Raw genomic sequence first — 8216 nt, forward strand, 5'->3', positions numbered from 1 at the left:
TGGTGGTGCTGTAATGTAATGTTATACGTGGTGGTGGTGTAATGTTATACGTGGTGGTGCAGTAATGTATACGTGGTGGTGCTGTAATGTTATACGTGGTGGTGCTGTAATGTAATGTTATACGTGGTGGTGCTGTAATGTTATATGTGGTGGTGCAGTAATGTAATGTTATACGTGGTGGTGCTGTAATGTAATGTTATACGTGGTGGTGGTAATGCGTGGTGGTGCAGTAATGTAATGTTATACGTGGTGGTGCTGTAATGTAATGTTATACGTGGTGGTGCAGTAATGTAATGTTATACGTGGTGGTGCTGTAATGTTATACGTGGTGGTGCAGTAATGTAATGTTATACGTGGTGGTGCAGTAATGTTATACGTGGTGGTGCAGTAATGTAATGTTATACGTGGTGGTGCTGTAATGTAATGTTATACGTGGTGGTGCTGTAATGTAATGTAATGTAATATACGTGGTGGTGCAGTAATGTAATGTTATACGTGGTGGTGCTGTAATGTAATGTTATACGTGGTGGTGCTGTAATGTAATGTTATACGTGGTGGTGCTGTAATGTAATGTTATACGTGGTGGTGCTGTAATGTAATGTTATACGTGGTGGTGCTGTAATGTAATGTTATACGTGGTGGTGCTGTAATGTAATGTTATACGTGGTGGTGCTGTAATGTAATGTTATACGTGGTGGTGCTGTAATGTAATGTTAATGTAATGTTATACGTGGTGGTGCAGTAATGTAATGTTATACGTGGTGGTGCAGTAATGTTATGTTACGTGGTGGTGCAGTAATGTAATGTAATGTTATACGTGGTGGTGCAGTAATGTAATGTTATACGTGGTGGTGCAGTAATGTAATGTTATACGTGGTGGTGCAGTAATGTAATGTTATACGTGGTGGTGCTGTAATGTTATACGTGGTGGTGCAGTAATGTAATGTTATACGTGGTGGTGCTGTAATGTAATGTTATACGTGGTGGTGCAGTAATGTAATGTTATACGTGGTGGTGCAGTAATATAATGTTATATGTGGTGGTGCTGTAATTATACGTGGTGGTGTAATGTAATGTTATACGTGGTGGTGATGTAATGTAGTGTTATACGTGGTGGTGCAGTAATGTAATGTAATATACGTGGTGGTGCAGTAATGTTATACGTGGTGGTGCAGTAATGTAATGTTATACGTGGTGGTGCAGTAATGTAATGTTATACGTGGTGGTGCAGTAATGTAATGTTATACGTGGTGGTGCAGTAATGTAATGTTATACGTGGTGGTGCAGTAATGTAATGTTATACGTGGTGGTGCAGTAATGTTATATACGTGGTGGTGCAGTAATGTTATATACGTGGTGGTGCAGTAATGTTATATACGTGGTGGTGCAGTAATGTTATATACGTGGTGGTGCAGTAATGTTATATACGTGGTGGTGCAGTAATGTTATACGTGGTGGTGCAGTAATGTACTGTTATACGTGGTGGTGCAGTAATGTAATGTTATACGTGGTGGTGCAGTAATGTAATGTTATACGTGGTGGTGGTGTACTGTAATGTTATACGTGGTGGTGGTGTAATGTAATACGTGGTGGCGCTGTAATGTAATGTTATACGTGGTGTTGCTGTAATGTTATACGTGGTGGCGCTGTAATGTAAGAGTGTGTGGTAATGTAGAAAAGGCTAATGTTGTGTAGAGATATGCTCACCATGGCATTGTGGGTCCCTGAGGAGCTGTTGTGTTGTGTGTCGGGGGGGAGGGGGGGGGGGTTAGTGCAGTGTAGTGTTGGGGTAGTTCTCACCATGCATCTCTGAGTTGATGGGGCTCTGAGGAGCTGTAGTGTTGTGTGTTGGGGGATGTGTAGTGGTAGTGTAGTGTTAGGGTAGTGTTGGGATAGTTCTCACCATGCCACCATGGATCTCTGAGTTGGTGGGGCTCTCCAGGAGCTGCAGCTGTTTCTCAAAGAGCTGAGAGATGGCTCTGTGAACCAACTCATACTGTTCCTATAGGAGATGGAGGGAGAGAGGGAAGGGAGAGAGGGGTGGGAGAAGAGAGGGGAGGGAGAGAGGGGACAGAAAGTGGACAGTGAGTCAACGCAGAACACTTGTCTTCATGTTAAAACCATAACAAGACCCAGATACTCAGTCCATATTCCCCTGAACCACGGCTACACATGAGGGAAAATCAACATTCTTTCCTATTGACCTCTGTCAAGAAACAAGAAAATTGCATTTGAAAAAAGGTAAAGTTTTTGCTATGAGTCAGTGAGGTAATCTAGGTAACCACAGGCTGTTTACCCCACAGACGGGCAGGCCCACGACGTTCTAATGCCCACTGGGATTATACAGCAACACAGAACACTATGAAGACAGCACTTATATACATATTAAACCATGGAGAGGCAGACACAGCAACACTATGAAGACAGCACTTATATACATATTAAACCATGGAGACGCAGACAAAGCAACACAGAACACTATGAAGACAGCACTTATATACATATTAAACCATGGAGACAGACACAGCAACACAGAACGCCACATTACCTGGGTCTGAACAGCAGAACGCCACATTACCTGGGTCTGAACAGCTGAACGCCACATTACCTGGGTCTGAACAGCTGAACGCCACAATACATTGGTCTGAACAGCAGAACGCCACATTACCTGGGTCTGAACAGCTGAACGCCACATTACCTGGGTCTGAACAGCTGAACGCCACATTACCTGGGTCTGAACAGCTGAACGCCACATTACCTGGGTCTGAACAGCTGAACGCCACATTACCTGGGTCTGAACAGCTGAACGCCACATTACCTGGGTCTGAACAGCTGAACGCCACATTACCTGGGTCTGAACAGCTGAACGCCACATTACCTGGGTCTGAACAGCTGAACGCCACATTACCTGGGTCTGAACAGCTGAACGCCACATTACCTGGGTCTGAACAGCTGAATGCCACATTACCTGGGTCTGAACAGCTGAACGCCACATTACCTGGGTCTGAACAGCTGAACGCCACATTACCTGGGTCTGAACAGCTGAACGCCACATTACCTGGGTCTGAACAGCTGAACGCCACATTACCTTGGTCTGAACAGCTGAACACATTACCTGGGTCACATTACCATTACCTGGTCTCTGAACAGCTGAACGCCACATTACCTACCTTGGTCTGAACAGCTGAACGCCACATTACCTTGGTCTGAACAGCTGAAGCTGAAGCCACGCCACATTACCTTGGTCTGAACAGCCACATTACCTTGGTCTGAACAGCTGAACGCCACATTACCTGGGTCTGAACAGCAGAACGCCACATTACCTGGGTCTGAACAGCTGAACGCCACATTACCTGGGTCTGAACAGCTGAACGCCACATTACCTGGGTCTGAACAGCTGAACGCCACATTACCTGGGTCTGAACAGCTGAACGCCACATTACCTTGGTCTGAACAGCTGAACGCCACATTACCTTGGTCTGAACAGCTGAACGCCACATTACCTTGGTCTGAACAGCAGAATGCCTCTGTGTTCTCATCTCCTGAATCATTGGTCTGAACACGTTGAAGTCTTCTGGAATCTTCACAAACCAACAAGAACAATACACTCAGTGGTCTATCTGTGCTCCAGGAAACAGCAAAAGCAACAATTTGAGTGTGTGTGTGTGTTTCATATTGTACGTGAACGCCCAGCCTTTAGTAGGTTCCATGTGTAGTCTATAGCACAGATGGCACCTGTCCTCCCACAGCCACAGCCAGCACTGTCAACACACAACAACAATCAGAGAGAAACAGAATGCACAGCCTAGAGACACACAGACTACATCTCACAGCTTCCATAAGGCTTGGTGGATTTACAGCCTAGAGACACACAGACTACATCTCACAGCTTCCATAAGGCTTGGTGGATTTACAGCCTAGAGACACACAGACTACATCTCACAGCTTCCATAAGGCTTGGTGGATTTACAGCCTAGAGACACACAGACTACATCTCACAGCTTCCATAAGGCTTGGTGGATTTACAGCCTAGAGACACACAGACTACATCTCACAGCTTCCATAAGGCTTGGTGGATTTACAGCCTAGAGACATACAGACTACATCTCACAGCTTCCATTAGGCTTGGTGGATTTACAGCCTAGAGACACACAGACTACATCTCACAGCGTCCATAAAGCTTGGTGGATTTACAGCCTAGAGACACACAGACTACATCTCACAGCTTCCATAAGGCTTGGTGGATTTACAGCCTAGAGACACACAGACTACATCTCACAGCTTCCATAAGGCTTGGTGGATTTACAAGCCTAGAGACACACAGACTACATCTCACAGCTTCCATAAGGCTTGGTGGATTTACAGCCTAGAGACACACAGACTACATCTCACAGCTTCCATTAGGCTTGGTGGATTTACAGCCTAGAGACACACAGACTACATCTCACAGCTTCCATTAGGCTTGGTGGATTTATAGCCTAGAGACACACAGACTACATCTCACAGCTTCCATTAGGCTTGGTGGATTTACAGCCTAGAGACACACAGACTACATCTCACAGCTTCCATTAGGCTTGGTGGATTTACAGCCTAGAGACACACAGACTACATCTCACAGCTTCCATTAGGTTTGGTGGATTTATAGCCTAGAGACACACAGACTACATCTCACAGCTTCCATTAGGCTTGGTGGATTTACAGCCTAGAGACACACAGACTACATCTCACAGCTTCCATAAGGCTTGGTGGATTTACAGCCTGAACTAACATTCAGAGAGTGTATGTTCTAAGCTACAGTAGTGAGGGGGAAAAGTATTTGATCCCCTGCTGATTTTGTATGTTTGTCCACTGACAAAGAAATGATCAGTCTATAATTTTAATGGTAGGTTTATTTGAACAGTGAGAGACAGAATAACAAACGCAAAAATTGAGAAAAACACATGTCAAAAATGTTTAGAAATTGATTTGTATTTTAATGTCCTGCACTACTCTATCCATTGCTTCTAGCTTTAAATGGACGGCTTCACAGAGTGTGTGTACCTGCAGTGTATACAGATGGGTACATCATCATGCTCTTGGTACTCTCTCATCAGACCAATCATATCCAAGATGGAGTCAAAGGACGAGGGGACGTCATGGTCTGGCCAGTTGATGTAATGGAACTGGGTTATCCTACGTGTCTCCTGTAGGGGGGGAGAGAGGAAGAGAAGGGAGAGAGAGAGAAGAGGGAGAGAGAAGAGAAGGGGAGAGAGAAGAGAAGGGGAGAGAGAAGAGAAGGGGAGAGAAAAGAGAAGGGGAGAGAAAAGAGAAGGGGGGAGAGAGAGAGGAAGAGAAGGGGAGAGAAGAGGAGAGAGAAGAGAAGGGGAGAGAGAAGAGAAGGGGAGAGAGAAGGAGAGGAAGAGAGGGGAGAGAGAAGAGAAGGGGAGAGAGAAGAGAAGGGAGAGAGAAGAGAAGGGGGAGAGTGAGTTTCCAGGGGGAGAGAGCAGAGGGGAAATGATTTCAGCAGATTGATGTCATGTGAATGATGAAACTGAAAGGCCATTGTGTTTCTATATGTTAGTGAGGAAGAAAAGAGAACTCACATTCTCATGCTCCACTGTCAGGGTCCTGATGAAATAGTCCGTTCTGGGCTGTTCTGATTCCTGCCAGCAGAAACAGAGGATTAAGCCCAACTGTAACAGGTGTACAACATATATAGGACTAATCAGTTTCAAAAAGCAATGCTCTATTATAGACATGTGTTATGGTTAATGGTTTAACAATTTGTTCTTAACAGTGACTATTTAAATGGATATCTATCTATCTATATTACAGACATCTTACAGTAGGCTATGAATAAATAACAGGCTGGCTCTATTATAGACTCCATATGTAATACTACAGCCACAGTGACTGGCTCTATTATAGACTCCATATGTAATACTACAGCCACAGTGACTGGCTCTGATATTACTCCATAGAGACTGTGTGTGTGTGTGTGTGGCAACGTTATTTAAATGGGGAAGTCTAAGAACAAATAGTTATTTCCAATAGCTCACCAGCCACAGTGACTGGCTCTATTATAGACAAGTCCATACTTGTTACAATTCTACAGCCACAGTGACTGACTCTGTTATTGACTCCATATGTAATACACAGAAGTGACTGGCTCTCTTCAGTTAGTCAAAGGCCACGGTCTCTCCCTCTTTAGCCACAGTCCTGTCTGACTCCTCTGTTTGTAATGTTACAGCCACAGTGACTGGCTCTGTGTGTGTGACATTCCATTAACATGAACACTGAATACTACAGCCACAGTGACTGGCTCTATTATAGACTCCATATGTAATACTACAGCCACAGTGACTGGCTCTATTATAGACTCCATATGTAATACTACAGCCACAGTGACTGGCTCTATTATAGACTCCATATGTAATACTACAGCCACAGTGACTGGCTCTATTATAGACTCCATATGTAATACTACAGCCACAGTGACTGGCTCTATTATAGACTCCATATGTAATACTACAGCCACAGTGACTGGCTCTATTATAGACTCCATATGTAATACTACAGCCACAGTGACTGGCTCTATTATAGACTCCATATGTAATACTACAGCCACAGTGCCTGGCTCTATTATAGACTCCATATGTAATACTACAGCCAAAGTGACTGGCTCTATTATAGACTCCATATGTAATACACAGCCACAGTGACTGGCTCTATTATGGACTCACATTAACCCCAATACTGGGGGACAGCATCACAGTAGAACTGGGACTATTAAGACTCCATATGTAATACTACAGCCTTTAAGTGAGGCTGGCTCTATTATAGACTCCATATCAGTAAATACAAGGAAAGTGACTGGCTCTATTAAGACTCCATATGTAATACTACAGCCAAAGTGACTGGCTCTATTATAGACTCCATATGTAATACTGAAGCCAAAGTGACTGGCTCTATTATAGACTCCATATGTAATATGAAGCCAGAAGTGACTGGCTCTATGTATAGAATATGTAATACTACAGCCACAGTGACTGGCTCTATTATAGACTCCATATGTAATAGAGACAGCCACAGTGACTGGCTCTATTATGTGTGTGTGTACAGTATGAGACTCCATATGTAATACTACAGCCACAGTGACTGGCTCTATTATGAGACTCCAGTGTGTGTACTACAGCCACAGTGACTGATTATAGTATGTAATACTACAGCCACAGTGACTGGCTCTATTATAGACTCCATATGTAATACTACAGCCACAGTGACTGGCTCTATTATAGACTCCATATGTAATACTACAGCCAAGTGACTGGCTCTATTATAGACTCCATATGTAATACTACAGCCACAGTGACTGGCTCTATTATAGACTCCATATGTAATACTACAGCCACAGTGACATGCTCTATTATAGACTCCATATGTAATACTACAGCCACAGTGACTGGCTCTATTATAGACTCCATATGTAATACTACAGCCACAGTGACTGGCTCTATTATAGACTCCATATGTAATACTACAGCCACAGTGACTGGCTCTATTATAGCTCCATGTAATACTACAGCCACAGTGACTGGCTCTATTATAGACTCCATATGTAATACTACAGCCACAGTGACTGGCTCTATTATAGACTCCATATGTAATACTACAGCCACAGTGACTGGCTCTATTATAGACTCCATATGTAATACTACAGCCACAGTGACTGGCTCTATTATAGACTCCATATGTAATACTACAGCCACAGTGACTGGCTCTATTATAGACTCCATATGTGTGTGTACATGAAGTGACTGGCTCTATTATAGACTCCATATGTAATACTACAGCCACAGTGACTGGCTCTATTATAGACTCCATATGTAATACTACAGCCAAAGTGACTGGCTCTATTATAGACTCCATATGTAATACTACAGCCACAGTGACTGGCTGTATTATAGACTGTGTGTGTGTAATGTGTATGTATGAAGTGTGTGACTGGTGTGTGTGTATAGTGTGTGTGTGTGTATGAACTACAGTGTATGAAGTGTGTGTGACTGTATGTATGAAGGATGTGTGTGTGTAGACTGTATGAAGTGTGTGTGTGTGTACAGTGTGTGTGTGTGTATGTAAAGTGACTGGCTGTGTGTATGTGACTGTGTGTGTGTGTGTGTGTGTGTGTGTGTGTGACTGGCTGTGTTATAGACTGTGTGTGTAATGTGTACAGTGTG

The 8216-nt window shown here is 43.6% G+C and overlaps 1 pseudogene; it reads right to left on the reverse strand.

Moving 5' to 3' along the window:
- Window positions 1–8216, reverse strand: part of LOC124024908 — an 81927-nt pseudogene that overhangs the window by 64358 nt on the left and 9353 nt on the right.

Source organism: Oncorhynchus gorbuscha, unplaced genomic scaffold, assembly GCF_021184085.1.
Source record: "Oncorhynchus gorbuscha isolate QuinsamMale2020 ecotype Even-year unplaced genomic scaffold, OgorEven_v1.0 Un_scaffold_2064, whole genome shotgun sequence".
NCBI classification, from domain to species: domain Eukaryota; kingdom Metazoa; phylum Chordata; class Actinopteri; order Salmoniformes; family Salmonidae; genus Oncorhynchus; species Oncorhynchus gorbuscha.